This window comes from Petromyzon marinus, chromosome 31 (genome assembly GCF_048934315.1).
Source record: "Petromyzon marinus isolate PM22_M1 ecotype Great Lakes invasive population chromosome 31, UKy_Petmar_22M1.pri1.0, whole genome shotgun sequence".
In the NCBI taxonomy this organism is placed as follows: Eukaryota; Metazoa; Chordata; class Hyperoartia; order Petromyzontiformes; family Petromyzontidae; genus Petromyzon; species Petromyzon marinus.
Genome location: NC_133697.1, coordinates 4,577,278 through 4,593,383, shown reverse-complemented (window position 1 = coordinate 4,593,383; position 16,106 = coordinate 4,577,278). Strand labels below are relative to the sequence as shown.

Genomic DNA, 16,106 nt, shown 5'->3' with positions numbered 1-16,106 from the left:
GTTCGCTCTGCTGCCACCCCCCCCCCTCCCCGCTTTATTCAAAACGTAGCGTGGAGACACAACTTATTTTTGGGCCGTTTTTCTATTTCTTGAATACTTTGTGTTTGGGGTTGGATTCTTTTGGACTGAGCCCCCGCACTCGCGCGCGCGTGTGTGTGCGTGCGTCTGGGCAGAGGAGCGACGCTCACAACAACGAGCGGAGCACCCGGGCGGATAAAACGCAGCAAGTTGGCACAGTAGGGGCACGCGGGAGGGGGAGGGGAACAGTTGGTGTATCTGCCACTCGTCTCAATCAGTACAATCCATGGCACCTGGATCTGCCAGCGAGCCTTACGTGGCCTCGGAGTGCACCTAGCCTGGCACAGGCGCCATGGAGACGTCACCGCCACTTGGTGGGGAATGGCGGCTTTTGTTGTTGTTGTCTTGAACAGTGACCTCCGGGTGAAAGGTGCTTTACAATTGTAAGTAATTATTATTATCGAGACCCATAGAGTTGCACAGAGACTCGTATACACACATAGAGACCCCATCGGTGAATGGCTTTACAAGACAATTCGAATCCGTGGTCCACGGTCTGCAGACTGCTGACCGCAGCCACTCCCTGGGCCCGTTCGGAATTGTCACATCGGTGGCCGCCCCCGTCGTGATGCGGCTCGGCACAGAGCAGTCGCGAATTGAAACCAGGAGGAATCTGTCGATGGGGGATGGGGGAGGGGGGTCGGTGATTAAGTGCTCATTAGGGGGCGGAGGGGCGGTGGCACTCTCTCCGGTTTGCTCCCGGGACCGAAGGATCTCGCTGACCCGGGGCTGACTCAACCTCTCGCTGACCCCCCGGGCTAACGGAATTAGCAGAGACCCAGCGGAGGCCTGGCGGGCGGTGCCCCGGGGATCAGCGCCGGCTTTGGGTAAAACGCGACGCGGATTTCGGCCGCGTTGCGTTTCACCCTCTCTCTTTCTCTCTCGGCGGAGTCACGGGCCGGTCACCACGCGCTCGGGATGGCGTCAGCGGCGGCAGCGGCGGCAGCGTCGTCCTCCAACTCATGGTCATCGTCGTTACGAACAGCGCTCATCAATCCCGCTGCGGAACGAAAGCTTCCCCCAAAGCCGTCGCCATCTCTCGCGGTCTCGCAAATGGAACAGTCCGCCCAGCGCTTTGCACGCGCAGCTGATTGAATCGCTCCGTCTCCGCGGAGGAGGTGCCGTGGGGTGGTGCGTTCCCTCCTTTGGCCGCCGCTCCGTCATTAGTCTCGACATCCCGGCCATCATCCCTTCTCGCGACATGCCCGGCGCCCCAACTCCCACTTAACATTTTTTAAATGCCGACAGTCAATAAGGTGCCTCTAAACTCGCGTGCGTTCCCTTAACCCGTGAGTTCCCTAAAATCCGTGAGTTCTCTAAAATCCGTGGGTTTCCTAAAACCCGTGGGTTTCCTAAAATCCGTGCGTTCCCTAAAATCCGTGGGTTCCCTAAAACCCGTGGGTTCCCTAAAATCCGTGCGTTTCCTAAAATCCGTGCGTTTCCTAAAACCCGTGCGTTCCCTAAAATCCGTGGGTTCCCTAAAACCCGTGGGTTTCCTAAAACCCGTGGATTCCCTAAAACCCGTGCGTTCCCTAAAACCCGTGGGTTCCCTAAAATCCGAGGGTTCCCTAAAACCCGTGCGTTCTCTAAAACCCGTGGGTTCCATGAAACCCGTGGGTTCCCTAAAACCCGTGGGTTCCCTAAAACCCGTGCGTTCCCTAAAATCCGTGGGTTCCCTAAAATCCGTGGGTTTCCTAAAATCCGTGCGTTCCCTAAAATCCGTGCGTTCCCTAAAATCCGTGCGTTCTCTAAAACCCGTGGGTTCCCTAAACCCGTGCGTTCCCTAAAATCCGTGCGTTCCCTAAAATCCGTGGGTTCCCTAAAATCCGTGGGTTCCCTAAACCCCTGCGTTCCCTAAAATCCGTGGGTTCCCTAAAATCCGTGGGTTCCCTAAAACCCGTGGGTTCCCTAAAATCCGTGGGTTCCCTAAAACCCGTGGGTTCCCTAAAACCCGTGCATTCCCTAAAATCCGTGGGTTCCCTAAAACCCGTGGGTTCCCTAAAATCCGTGGGTTCCCTAAAACCCGTGGGTTCCCTAAAACCCGTGCATTCCCTAAAATCCGTGGGTTCCCTAAAACCCGTGGGTTCCCTAAAATCCGTGCGTTCCCTAAAATCCGTGGGTTCCCTAAAATCCATGGGTTCCCTAAACCCCTGCGTTCCCTAAAACCCGTGGGTTCCCTAAAACCCGTGTGTTCCCTAAAATCCGTGCGTTCCCTAAAATCCGTGGGTTCCCTAAACCCCTGCGTTCCCTAAAATCCGTGGGTTCCCTAAAATCCGTGCGTTTCCTAAAATCCGTGCGTTTCCTAAAATCCGTGCGTTTCCTAAAACCCGTGCGTTCCCTAAAACCCGTGCGTTCCCTAAAATCCGTGCATTCCCTAAAATCCGTGCGTTCCCTAAAATCCGTGGGTTCCCTAAAACCCGTGGGTTCCCTAAAATCCGTGCATTTCCTAAAATCCGTGCGTTTCCTAAAACCCGTGCGTTCCCTAAAACCCGTGCGTTCCCTAAAATCCGTGGGTTCCCTAAAATCCGTGCGTTCCCTAAAACCCATGGGTTCCCTAAAATCCGTGGGTTCCCTAAAAACCGTGGGTTCCCTAAAACCCGTGCGTTCTCTAAAACCCGTGGGTTCCCTAAAACCCGTGGGTTCCCTAAAACCCGTGCGTTCCCTAAAATCCGTGGGTTCCCTAAAATCCGTGCGTTTCCTAAAACCCGTGCGTTCCCTAAAACCCGTGCGTTCCCTAAAATCCGTGCGTTCCCTAAAATCCGTGCGTTCCCTAAAATCCGTGGGTTCCCTAAAACCCGTGGGTTCCCTAAAATCCGTGCATTTCCTAAAATCCATGCGTTTCCTAAAACCCGTGCGTTCCCTAAAACCCGTGCGTTCCCTAAAATCCGTGGGTTCCCTAAAATCCGTGCGTTCCCTAAAACCCGTGGGTTCCCTAAAATCCGTGGGTTCCCTTAAAACCGTGGGTTCCCTAAAACCCGTGCGTTCTCTAAAACCCGTGGGTTCCCTAAAACCCGTGGGTTCCCTAAAACCCGTGCGTTCCCTAAAATCCGTGGGTTCCCTAAAATCCGTGGGTTCCCTAAATTCCGTGGGTTCCCTAAAATCCGTGCAGTCCCTAAAATCCGTGCGTTCTCTAAAACCCGTGGGTTCCCTAAACCCGTGCGTTCCCTAAAGTCCGTGGGTTCCCTAAAATCCGTGGGTTCCCTAATATCCGTGCAGTCCCTAAAATCCGTGCGTTCCCTAAAATCCATGGGTTCCCTAAAACCCGTGGGTTTCCTAAAATCCGTGGGTTCCCTAAAACCCGTGGGTTCCCTAAAATCCGTGGGTTCCCTAAAATCCGTGGGTTCCCTAAAACCCGTGGGTTTCCTAAAACCCGTGGATTCCCTAAAACCCGTGCGTTCCCTAAAACCCGTGGGTTCCCTAAAATCCGTGGGTTCCCTAAAACCCGTGCGTTCTCTAAAACCCGTGGGTTCCATGAAACCCGTGGGTTCCCTAAAACCCGTGGGTTCCCTAAAACCCGTGTGTTCCCTAAAATCCGTGGGTTCCCTAAAATCCGTGGGTTTCTTAAAATCCGTGCGTTCCCTAAAATCCGTGCGTTCCCTAAAATCCGTGCGTTCTCTAAAACCCGTGGGTTCCCTAAACCCGTGCGTTCCCTAAAATACGTGCGTTCCCTAAAATCCGTGGGTTCCCTAAAATCCGTGGGTTCCCTAAACCCCTGCGTTCCCTAAAATCCGTGGGTTCCCTAAAATCCGTGGGTTCCCTAAAACCCGTGGGTTCCCTAAAATCCGTGGGTTCCCTAAAACCCGTGGGTTCCCTAAAACCCGTGCATTCCCTAAAATCCGTGGGTTCCCTAAAACCCGTGGGTTCCCTAAAATCCGTGCGTTCCCTAAAATCCGTGGGTTCCCTAAAATCCATGGGTTCCCTAAACCCCTGCGTTCCCTAAAACCCGTGGGTTCCCTAAAACCCGTGTGTTCCCTAAAATCCGTGCGTTCCCTAAAATCCGTGGGTTCCCTAAACCCCTGCGTTCCCTAAAATCCGTGGGTTCCCTAAAATCCGTGCGTTTCCTAAAATCCGTGCGTTTCCTAAAATCCGTGCGTTTCCTAAAACCCGTGCGTTCCCTAAAACCCGTGCGTTCCCTAAAATCCGTGCGTTCCCTAAAATCCGTGCGTTCCCTAAAATCCGTGGGTTCCCTAAAACCCGTGGGTTCCCTAAAATCCGTGCATTTCCTAAAATCCGTGCGTTTCCTAAAACCCGTGCGTTCCCTAAAACCCGTGCGTTCCCTAAAATCCGTGGGTTCCCTAAAATCCGTGCGTTCCCTAAAACCCATGGGTTCCCTAAAATCCGTGGGTTCCCTAAAAACCGTGGGTTCCCTAAAACCCGTGCGTTCTCTAAAACCCGTGGGTTCCCTAAAACCCGTGGGTTCCCTAAAACCCGTGCGTTCCCTAAAATCCGTGGGTTCCCTAAAATCCGTGCGTTTCCTAAAACCCGTGCGTTCCCTAAAACCCGTGCGTTCCCTAAAATCCGTGCATTCCCTAAAATCCGTGCGTTCCCTAAAATCCGTGGGTTCCCTAAAAACCGTGGGTTCCCTAAAATCCGTGCATTTCCTAAAATCCGTGCGTTTCCTAAAACCCGTGCGTTCCCTAAAACCCGTGCGTTCCCTAAAATCCGTGGGTTCCCTAAAATCCGTGCGTTCCCTAAAACCCGTGGGTTCCCTAAAATCCGTGGGTTCCCTAAAAACCGTGGGTTCCCTAAAACCCGTGCGTTCTCTAAAACCCGTGGGTTCCCTAAAACCCGTGGGTTCCCTAAAACCCGTGCGTTCCCTAAAATCCATGGGTTCCCTAAAATCCGTGGGTTCCCTAAAATCCGTGCGTTCCCTAAAATCCGTGCGTTCCCTAAAATCCGTGGGTTCCCTAAAACCCGTGGGTTCCCTAAAATCCGTGCATTTCCTAAAATCCGTGCGTTTCCTAAAACCCGTGCGTTCCCTAAAACCCGTGCGTTCCCTAAAATCCGTGGGTTCCCTAAAATCCGTGCGTTCCCTAAAACCCGTGGGTTCCCTAAAATCCGTGGGTTCCCTAAAAACCGTGGGTTCCCTAAAACCCGTGCGTTCTCTAAAACCCGTGGGTTCCCTAAAACCCGTGGGTTCCCTAAAACCCGTGCGTTCCCTAAAATCCGTGGGTTCCCTAAAATCCGTGGGTTCCCTAAATTCCGTGGGTTCCCTAAAATCCGTGCAGTCCCTAAAATCCGTGCGTTCTCTAAAACCCGTGGGTTCCCTAAACCCGTGCGTTCCCTAAAGTCCGTGGGTTCCCTAAAATCCGTGGGTTCCCTAATATCCGTGCAGTCCCTAAAATCCGTGCGTTCCCTAAAATCCGTGGGTTCCCTAAAACCCGTGGGTTTCCTAAAATCCGTGGGTTCCCTAAAACCCGTGGGTTCCCTAAAATCCGTGGGTTCCCTAAAATCCGTGGGTTCCCTAAAACCCGTGGGTTTCCTAAAACCCGTGGATTCCCTAAAACCCGTGCGTTCCCTAAAACCCGTGGGTTCCCTAAAATCCGTGGGTTCCCTAAAACCCGTGCGTTCTCTAAAACCCGTGGGTTCCATGAAACCCGTGGGTTCCCTAAAACCCGTGCGTTCCCTAAAATCCGTGGGTTCCCTAAAATCCGTGGGTTTCCTAAAATCCGTGCGTTCCCTAAAATCCGTGCGTTCCCTAAAATCCGTGCGTTCTCTAAAACCCGTGGGTTCCCTAAACCCGTGCGTTCCCTAAAATCCGTGCGTTCCCTAAAATCCGTGGGTTCCCTAAAATCCGTGGGTTCCCTAAACCCCTGCGTTCCCTAAAATCCGTGGGTTCCCTAAAATCCGTGGGTTCCCTAAAACCCGTGGGTTCCCTAAAATCCGTGGGTTCCCTAAAACCCGTGGGTTCCCTAAAACCCGTGCATTCCCTAAAATCCGTGGGTTCCCTAAAACCCGTGGGTTCCCTAAAATCCGTGCGTTCCCTAAAATCCGTGGGTTCCCTAAAATCCATGGGTTCCCTAAACCCCTGCGTTCCCTAAAACCCGTGGGTTCCCTAAAACCCGTGTGTTCCCTAAAATCCGTGCGTTCCCTAAAATCCGTGGGTTCCCTAAACCCTTGCGTTCCCTAAAATCCGTGGGTTCCCTAAAATCCGTGCGTTTCCTAAAATCCGTGCGTTTCCTAAAATCCGTGCGTTTCCTAAAACCCGTGCGTTCCCTAAAACCCGTGCGTTCCCTAAAATCCGTGCGTTCCCTAAAATCCGTGCGTTCCCTAAAATCCGTGGGTTCCCTAAAACCCGTGGGTTCCCTAAAATCCGTGCATTTCCTTAAATCCGTGCGTTTCCTAAAACCCGTGCGTTCCCTAAAACCCGTGCGTTCCCTAAAATCCGTGGGTTCCCTAAAATCCGTGCGTTCCCTAAAACCCATGGGTTCCCTAAAATCCGTGGGTTCCCTAAAAACCGTGGGTTCCCTAAAACCCGTGCGTTCTCTAAAACCCGTGGGTTCCCTAAAACCCGTGGGTTCCCTAAAACCCGTGCGTTCCCTAAAATCCGTGGGTTCCCTAAAATCCGTGCGTTTCCTAAAACCCGTGCGTTCCCTAAAACCCGTGCGTTCCCTAAAATCCGTGCGTTCCCTAAAATCCGTGCATTCCCTAAAATCCGTGGGTTCCCTAAAACCCGTGGGTTCCCTAAAATCCGTGCATTTCCTAAAATCCGTGCATTTCCTAAAACCCGTGCGTTCCCTAAAACCCGTGCGTTCCCTAAAATCCGTGGGTTCCCTAAAATCCGTGCGTTCCCTAAAACCCGTGGGTTCCCTAAAATCCGTGGGTTCCCTAAAAACCGTGGGTTCCCTAAAACCCGTGCGTTCTCTAAAACCCGTGGGTTCCCTAAAACCCGTGGGTTCCCTAAAACCCGTGCGTTCCCTAAAATCCGTGGGTTCCCTAAAATCCGTGGGTTCCCTAAAATCCGTGCATTTCCTAAAATCCGTGCGTTTCCTAAAACCCGTGCGTTCCCTAAAACCCGTGCGTTCCCTAAACCCGTGCGTTCCCTAAAGTCCGTGGGTTCCCTAAAATCCGTGGGTTCCCTAATATCCGTGCAGTCCCTAAAATCCGTGCGCTCCCTAAAATCCGTGGGTTCCCTAAAACCCGTGGGTTTCCTAAAATCCGTGGGTTCCCTAAAACCCGTGGGTTCCCTAAAATCCGTGGGTTCCCTAAAATCCGTGGGTTCCCTAAAACCCGTGGGTTTTCTAAAACCCGTGGATTCCCTAAAACCCGTGCGTTCCCTAAAACCCGTGGGTTCCCTAAAATCCGTGGGTTCCCTAAAACCCGTGCGTTCTCTAAAACCCGTGGGTTCCATGAAACCCGTGGGTTCCCTAAAACCCGTGGGTTCCCTAAAACCCGTGCGTTCCCTAAAATCCGTGGGTTCCCTAAAATCCGTGGGTTTCCTAAAATCCGTGCGTTCCCTAAAATCCGTGCGTTCCCTAAAATCCGTGCGTTCTCTAAAACCCGTGGGTTCCCTAAACCCGTGCGTTCCCTAAAATCCGTGCGTTCCCTAAAATCCGTGGGTTCCCTAAAATCCGTGGGTTCCCTAAACCCCTGCGTTCCCTAAAATCCGTGGGTTCCCTAAAATCCGTGGGTTCCCTAAAACCCGTGGGTTCCCTAAAATCCGTGGGTTCCCTAAAACCCGTGGGTTCCCTAAAACCCGTGCATTCCCTAAAATCCGTGGGTTCCCTAAAACCCGTGGGTTCCCTAAAATCCGTGCGTTCCCTAAAATCCGTGGGTTCCCTAAAATCCATGGGTTCCCTAAACCCCTGCGTTCCCTAAAACCCGTGGGTTCCCTAAAACCCGTGTGTTCCCTAAAATCCGTGCGTTCCCTAAAATCCGTGGGTTCCCTAAACCCCTGCGTTCCCTAAAATCCGTGGGTTCCCTAAAATCCGTGCGTTTCCTAAAATCCGTGCGTTTCCTAAAATCCGTGCGTTTCCTAAAACCCGTGCGTTCCCTAAAACCCGTGCGTTCCCTAAAATCCGTGCGTTCCCTAAAATCCGTGCGTTCCCTAAAATCCGTGGGTTCCCTAAAACCCGTGGGTTCCCTAAAATCCGTGCATTTCCTAAAATCCGTGCGTTTCCTAAAACCCGTGCGTTCCCTAAAACCCGTGCGTTCCCTAAAATCCGTGGGTTCCCTAAAATCCGTGCGTTCCCTAAAACCCATGGGTTCCCTAAAATCCGTGGGTTCCCTAAAAACCGTGGGTTCCCTAAAACCCGTGCGTTCTCTAAAACCCGTGGATTCCCTAAAACCCGTGGGTTCCCTAAAACCCGTGCGTTCCCTAAAATCCGTGGGTTCCCTAAAATCCGTGCGTTTCCTAAAACCCGTGCGTTCCCTAAAACCCGTGCGTTCCCTAAAATCCGTGCGTTCCCTAAAATCCATGCGTTCCCTAAAATCCGTGGGTTCCCTAAAACCCGTGGGTTCCCTAAAATCCGTGCTTTTCCTAAAATCCGTGCGTTTCCTAAAACCCGTGCGTTCCCTAAAACCCGTGCGTTCCCTAAAATCCGTGCGTTCCCTAAAATCCGTGGGTTCCCTAAAACCCGTGGGTTCCCTAAAATCCGTGCATTTCCTAAAATCCATGCGTTTCCTAAAACCCTTGCGTTCCCTAAAACCCGTGCGTTCCCTAAAATCCGTGGGTTCCCTAAAATCCGTGCGTTCCCTAAAACCCGTGGGTTCCCTAAAATCCGTGGGTTCCCTTAAAACCGTGGGTTCCCTAAAACCCGTGCGTTCTCTAAAACCCGTGGGTTCCCTAAAACCCGTGGGTTCCCTAAAACCCGTGCGTTCCCTAAAATCCGTGGGTTCCCTAAAATCCGTGGGTTCCCTAAATTCCGTGGGTTCCCTAAAATCCGTGCAGTCCCTAAAATCCGTGCGTTCTTTAAAACCCGTGGGTTCCCTAAACCCGTGCGTTCCCTAAAGTCCGTGGGTTCCCTAAAATCCGTGGGTTCCCTAATATCCGTGCAGTCCCTAAAATCCGTGCGTTCCCTAAAATCCGTGGGTTCCCTAAAACCCGTGGGTTTCCTAAAATCCGTGGGTTCCCTAAAACCCGTGGGTTCCCTAAAATCCGTGGGTTCCCTAAAATCCGTGGGTTCCCTAAAACCCGTGGGTTTCCTAAAACCCGTGGATTCCCTAAAACCCGAGCGTTCCCTAAAACCCGTTGGTTCCCTAAAATCCGTGGGTTCCCTAAAACCCGTGCGTTCTCTAAAACCCGTGGGTTCCATGAAACCCGTGGGTTCCCTAAAACCCGTGGGTTCCCTAAAACCCGTGCGTTCCCTAAAATCCGTGGGTTCCCTAAAATCCGTGGGTTTCCTAAAATCCGTGCGTTCCCTAAAATCCGTGCGTTCCCTAAAATCCGTGCGTTCTCTAAAACCCGTGGGTTCCCTAAACCCGTGCGTTCCCTAAAATCCGTGCGTTCCCTAAAATCCGTGGGTTCCCTAAAATCCGTGGGTTCCCTAAACCCCTGCGTTCCCTAAAATCCGTGGGTTCCCTAAAATCCGTGGGTTCCCTAAAACCCGTGGGTTCCCTAAAATCCGTGGGTTCCCTAAAACCCGTGGGTTCCCTAAAACCCGTGCATTCCCTAAAATCCGTGGGTTCCCTAAAACCCGTGGGTTCCCTAAAATCCGTGCGTTCCCTAAAATCCGTGGGTTCCCTAAAATCCATGGGTTCCCTAAACCCCTGCGTTCCCTAAAACCCGTGGGTTCCCTAAAACCCGTGTGTTCCCTAAAATCCGTGCGTTCCCTAAAATCCGTGGGTTCCCTAAACCCCTGCGTTCCCTAAAATCCGTGGGTTCCCTAAAATCCGTGCGTTTCCTAAAATCCGTGCGTTTCCTAAAATCCGTGCGTTTCCTAAAACCCGTGCGTTCCCTAAAACCCGTGCGTTCCCTAAAATCCGTGCGTTCCCTAAAATCCGTGCGTTCCCTAAAATCCGTGGGTTCCCTAAAACCCGTGGGTTCCCTAAAATCCGTGCATTTCCTAAAATCCGTGCGTTTCCTAAAACCCGTGCGTTCCCTAAAACCCGTGCGTTCCCTAAAATCCGTGGGTTCCCTAAAATCCGTGCGTTCCCTAAAACCCATGGGTTCCCTAAAATCCGTGGGTTCCCTAAAAACCGTGGGTTCCCTAAAACCCGTGCGTTCTCTAAAACCCGTGGGTTCCCTAAAACCCGTGGGTTCCCTAAAACCCGTGCGTTCCCTAAAATCCGTGGGTTCCCTAAAATCCGTGCGTTTCCTAAAACCCGTGCATTCCCTAAAACCCGTGCGTTCCCTAAAATCCGTGCATTCCCTAAAATCCGTGCGTTCCCTAAAATCCGTGGGTTCCCTAAAACCCGTGGGTTCCCTAAAATCCGTGCATTTCCTAAAATCCGTGCGTTTCCTAAAACCCGTGCGTTCCCTAAAACCCGTGCGTTCCCTAAAATCCGTGGGTTCCCTAAAATCCGTGCGTTCCCTAAAACCCGTGGGTTCCCTAAAATCCGTGGGTTCCCTAAAAACCGTGGGTTCCCTAAAACCCGTGCGTTCTCTAAAACCCGTGGGTTCCCTAAAACCCGTGGGTTCCCTAAAACCCGTGCGTTCCCTAAAATCCGTGGGTTCCCTAAAATCCGTGGGTTCCCTAAAATCCGTGCGTTCCCTAAAATCCGTGCGTTCCCTAAAATCCGTGGGTTCCCTAAAACCCGTGGGTTCCCTAAAATCCGTGCATTTCCTAAAATCCGTGCGTTTCCTAAAACCCGTGCGTTCCCTAAAACCCGTGCGTTCCCTAAAATCCGTGGGTTCCCTAAAATCCGTGCGTTCCCTAAAACCCGTGGGTTCCCTAAAATCCGTGGGTTCCCTAAAAACCGTCGGTTCCCTAAAACCCGTGCGTTCTCTAAAACCCGTGGGTTCCCTAAAACCCGTGGGTTCCCTAAAACCCGTGCGTTCCCTAAAATCCGTGGGTTCCCTAAAATCCGTGGGTTCCCTAAATTCCGTGGGTTCCCTAAAATCCGTGCAGTCCCTAAAATCCGTGCGTTCTCTAAAACCCGTGGGTTCCCTAAACCCGTGCATTCCCTAAAGTCCGTGGGTTCCCTAAAATCCGTGGGTTCGCTAATATCCGTGCAGTCCCTAAAATCCGTGCGTTCCCTAAAATCCGTGGGTTCCCTAAAACCCGTGGGTTTCCTAAAATCCGTGGGTTCCCTAAAACCCGTGGGTTCCCTAAAATCCGTGGGTTCCCTAAAATCCGTGGGTTCCCTAAAACCCGTGGGTTTCCTAAAACCCGTGGATTCCCTAAAACCCGTGCGTTCCCTAAAACCCGTGGGTTCCCTAAAATCCGTGGGTTCCCTAAAACCCGTGCGTTCTCTAAAACCCGTGGGTTCCATGAAACCCGTGGGTTCCCTAAAACCCGTGGGTTCCCTAAAACCCGTGCGTTCCCTAAAATCCGTGGGTTCCCTAAAATCCGTGGGTTTCCTAAAATCCGTGCGTTCCCTAAAATCCGTGCGTTCCCTAAAATCCGTGCGTTCTCTAAAACCCGTGGGTTCCCTAAACCCGTGCGTTCCCTAAAATCCGTGCGTTCCCTAAAATCCGTGGGTTCCCTAAAATCCGTGGGTTCCCTAAACCCCTGCGTTCCCTAAAATCCGTGGGTTCCCTAAAATCCGTGGGTTCCCTAAAACCCGTGGGTTCCCTAAAATCCGTGGGTTCCCTAAAACCCGTGGGTTCCCTAAAACCCGTGCATTCCCTAAAATCCGTGGGTTCCCTAAAACCCGTGGGTTCCCTAAAATCCGTGCGTTCCCTAAAATCCGTGGGTTCCCTAAAATCCATGGGTTCCCTAAACCCCTGCGTTCCCTAAAACCCGTGGGTTCCCTAAAACCCGTGTGTTCCCTAAAATCCGTGCGTTCCCTAAAATCCGTGGGTTCCCTAAACCCTTGCGTTCTCTAAAATCCGTGGGTTCCCTAAAATCCGTGCGTTTCCTAAAATCCGTGCGTTTCCTAAAATCCGTGCGTTTCCTAAAACCCGTGCGTTCCCTAAAACCCGTGCGTTCCCTAAAATCCGTGCGTTCCCTAAAATCCGTGCGTTCCCTAAAATCCGTGGGTTCCCTAAAACCCGTGGGTTCCCTAAAATCCGTGCATTTCCTAAAATCCGTGCGTTTCCTAAAACCCGTGCGTTCCCTAAAACCCGTGCGTTCCCTAAAATCCGTGGGTTCCCTAAAATCCGTGCGTTCCCTAAAACCCATGGGTTCCCTAAAATCCGTGGGTTCCCTAAAAACCGTGGGTTCCCTAAAACCCGTGCGTTCTCTAAAACCCGTGGGTTCCCTAAAACCCGTGGGTTCCCTAAAACCCGTGCGTTCCCTAAAATCCGTGGGTTCCCTAAAATCCGTGCGTTTCCTAAAACCCGTGCGTTCCCTAAAACCCGTGCGTTCCCTAAAATCCGTGCGTTCCCTAAAATCCGTGCATTCCCTAAAATCCGTGGGTTCCCTAAAACCCGTGGGTTCCCTAAAATCCGTGCATTTCCTAAAATCCGTGCATTTCCTAAAACCCGTGCGTTCCCTAAAACCCGTGCGTTCCCTAAAATCCGTGGGTTCCCTAAAATCCGTGCGTTCCCTAAAACCCGTGGGTTCCCTAAAATCCGTGGGTTCCCTAAAAACCGTGGGTTCCCTAAAACCCGTGCGTTCTCTAAAACCCGTGGGTTCCCTAAAACCCGTGGGTTCCCTAAAACCCGTGCGTTCCCTAAAATCCGTGCGTTCCCTAAAATCCGTGCGTTCCCTAAAATCCGTGGGTTCCCTAAAACCCGTGGGTTCCCTAAAATCCGTGCATTTCCTAAAATCCGTGCGTTTCCTAAAACCCGTGCGTTCCCTAAAACCCGTGCGTTCCCTAAAATCCGTGGGTTCCCTAAAATCCGTGCGTTCCCTAAAACCCATGGGTTCCCTAAAATCCGTGGGTTCCCTAAAAACCGTGGGTTCCCTAAAACCCGTGCGTTCTCTAAAACCCGTGGGTTCCCTAAAACCCGTGGGTTCCCTAAAACCCGTGCGTTCCCTAAAATCCGTGGGTTCCCTAAAATCCGTGCGTTTCCTAAAACCCGTGCGTTCCCTAAAACCCGTGCGTTCCCTAAAATCCGTGCATTCCCTAAAATCCGTGCGTTCCCTAAAATCCGTGGGTTCCCTAAAACCCGTGGGTTCCCTAAAATCCGTGCATTTCCTAAAATCCGTGCGTTTCCTAAAACCCGTGCGTTCCCTAAAACCCGTGCGTTCCCTAAAATCCGTGGGTTCCCTAAAATCCGTGCGTTCCCTAAAACCCGTGGGTTCCCTAAAATCCGTGGGTTCCCTAAAAACCGTGGGTTCCCTAAAACCCGTGCGTTCTCTAAAACCCGTGGGTTCCCTAAAACCCGTGGGTTCCCTAAAACCCGTGCGTTCCCTAAAATCCGTGGGTTCCCTAAAATCCGTGGGTTCCCTAAAATCCGTGCGTTCCCTAAAATCCGTGCGTTCCCTAAAATCCGTGGGTTCCCTAAAACCCGTGGGTTCCCTAAAATCCGTGCATTTCCTAAAATCCGTGCGTTTCCTAAAACCCGTGCGTTCCCTAAAACCCGTGCGTTCCCTAAAATCCGTGGGTTCCCTAAAATCCGTGCGTTCCCTAAAACCCGTGGGTTCCCTAAAATCCGTGGGTTCCCTAAAAACCGTCGGTTCCCTAAAACCCGTGCGTTCTCTAAAACCCGTGGGTTCCCTAAAACCCGTGGGTTCCCTAAAACCCGTGCGTTCCCTAAAATCCGTGGGTTCCCTAAAATCCGTGGGTTCCCTAAATTCCGTGGGTTCCCTAAAATCCGTGCAGTCCCTAAAATCCGTGCGTTCTCTAAAACCCGTGGGTTCCCTAAACCCGTGCATTCCCTAAAGTCCGTGGGTTCCCTAAAATCCGTGGGTTCCCTAATATCCGTGCAGTCCCTAAAATCCGTGCGTTCCCTAAAATCCGTGGGTTCCCTAAAACCCGTGGGTTTCCTAAAATCCGTGGGTTCCCTAAAACCCGTGGGTTCCCTAAAATCCGTGGGTTCCCTAAAATCCGTGGGTTCCCTAAAACCCGTGGGTTTCCTAAAACCCGTGGATTCCCTAAAACCCGTGCGGTCCCTAAAACCCGTGGGTTCCCTAAAATCCGTGGGTTCCCTAAAACCCGTGCGTTCTCTAAAACCCGTGGGTTCCATGAAACCCGTGGGTTCCCTAAAACCCGTGGGTTCCCTAAAACCCGTGCGTTCCCTAAAATCCGTGGGTTCCCTAAAATCCGTGGGTTTCCTAAAATCCGTGCGTTCCCTAAAATCCGTGCGTTCCCTAAAATCCGTGCGTTCTCTAAAACCCGTGGGTTCCCTAAACCCGTGCGTTCCCTAAAATCCGTGCGTTCCCTAAAATCCGTGGGTTCCCTAAAATCCGTGGGTTCCCTAAACCCCTGCGTTCCCTAAAATCCGTGGGTTCCCTAAAATCCGTGGGTTCCCTAAAACCCGTGGGTTCCCTAAAATCCGTGGGTTCCCTAAAACCCGTGGGTTCCCTAAAACCCGTGCATTCCCTAAAATCCGTGGGTTCCCTAAAACCCGTGGGTTCCCTAAAATCCGTGCGTTCCCTAAAATCCGTGGGTTCCCTAAAATCCATGGGTTCCCTAAACCCCTGCGTTCCCTAAAACCCGTGGGTTCCCTAAAACCCGTGTGTTCCCTAAAATCCGTGCGTTCCCTAAAATCCGTGGGTTCCCTAAACCCTTGCGTTCCCTAAAATCCGTGGGTTCCCTAAAATCCGTGCGTTTCCTAAAATCCGTGCGTTTCCTAAAATCCGTGCGTTTCCTAAAACCCGTGCGTTCCCTAAAACCCGTGCGTTCCCTAAAATCCGTGCGTTCCCTAAAATCCGTGCGTTCCCTAAAATCCGTGGGTTCCCTAAAACCCGTGGGTTCCCTAAAATCCGTGCATTTCCTAAAATCCGTGCGTTTCCTAAAACCCGTGCGTTCCCTAAAACCCGTGCGTTCCCTAAAATCCGTGGGTTCCCTAAAATCCGTGCGTTCCCTAAAACCCATGGGTTCCCTAAAATCCGTGGGTTCCCTAAAAACCGTGGGTTCCCTAAAACCCGTGCGTTCTCTAAAACCCGTGGGTTCCCTAAAACCCGTGGGTTCCCTAAAACCCGTGCGTTCCCTAAAATCCGTGGGTTCCCTAAAATCCGTGCGTTTCCTAAAACCCGTGCGTTCCCTAAAACCCGTGCGTTCCCTAAAATCCGTGCGTTCCCTAAAATCCGTGCATTCCCTAAAATCCGTGGGTTCCCTAAAACCCGTGGGTTCCCTAAAATCCGTGCATTTCCTAAAATCCGTGCATTTCCTAAAACCCGTGCGTTCCCTAAAACCCGTGCGTTCCCTAAAATCCGTGGGTTCCCTAAAATCCGTGCGTTCCCTAAAACCCGTGGGTTCCCTAAAATCCGTGGGTTCCCTAAAAACCGTGGGTTCCCTAAAACCCGTGCGTTCTCTAAAACCCGTGGGTTCCCTAAAACCCGTGGGTTCCCTAAAACCCGTGCGTTCCCTAAAATCCGTGGGTTCCCTAAAATCCGTGGGTTCCCTAAAATCCGTGCATTTCCTAAAATCCGTGCGTTTCCTAAAACCCGTGCGTTCCCTAAAACCCGTGCGTTCCCTAAAATCCGTGGGTTCCCTAAAATCCGTGCGTTCCCTAAAACCCGTGGGTTCCCTAAAATCCGTGGGTTCCCTAAAAACCGTGGGTTCCCTAAAACCCGTGCGTTCTCTAAAACCCGTGGGTTCCCTAAAACCCGTGGGTTCCCTAAAACCCGTGCGTTCCCTAAAATCCGTGGGTTCCCTAAAATCCGTGGGTTCCCTAAATTCCGTGGGTTCCCTAAAATCCGTGCAGTCCCTAAAATCCGTGCGTTCTCTAAAACCCGTGGGTTCCCTAAACCCGTGCGTTCCCTAAAGTCCGTGGGTTCCCTAAAATCCGTGGGTTCCCTAATATCCGTGCAGTCCCTAAAATACGTGCGTTCCCTAAAATCCGTGGGTTCCCTAAAACCCGTGGGTTTCCTAAA

At 51.8% G+C, this 16,106-nt stretch overlaps 1 long non-coding RNA gene across 2 annotated transcripts in view; it reads left to right on the top strand.

Annotated features, from left to right (window-relative positions):
• The window catches only part of LOC116947704 (uncharacterized), a 55,852-nt gene that overhangs the window by 16,679 nt on the left and 23,067 nt on the right, over window positions 1-16,106 (top strand). The window lies entirely within an intron of this gene.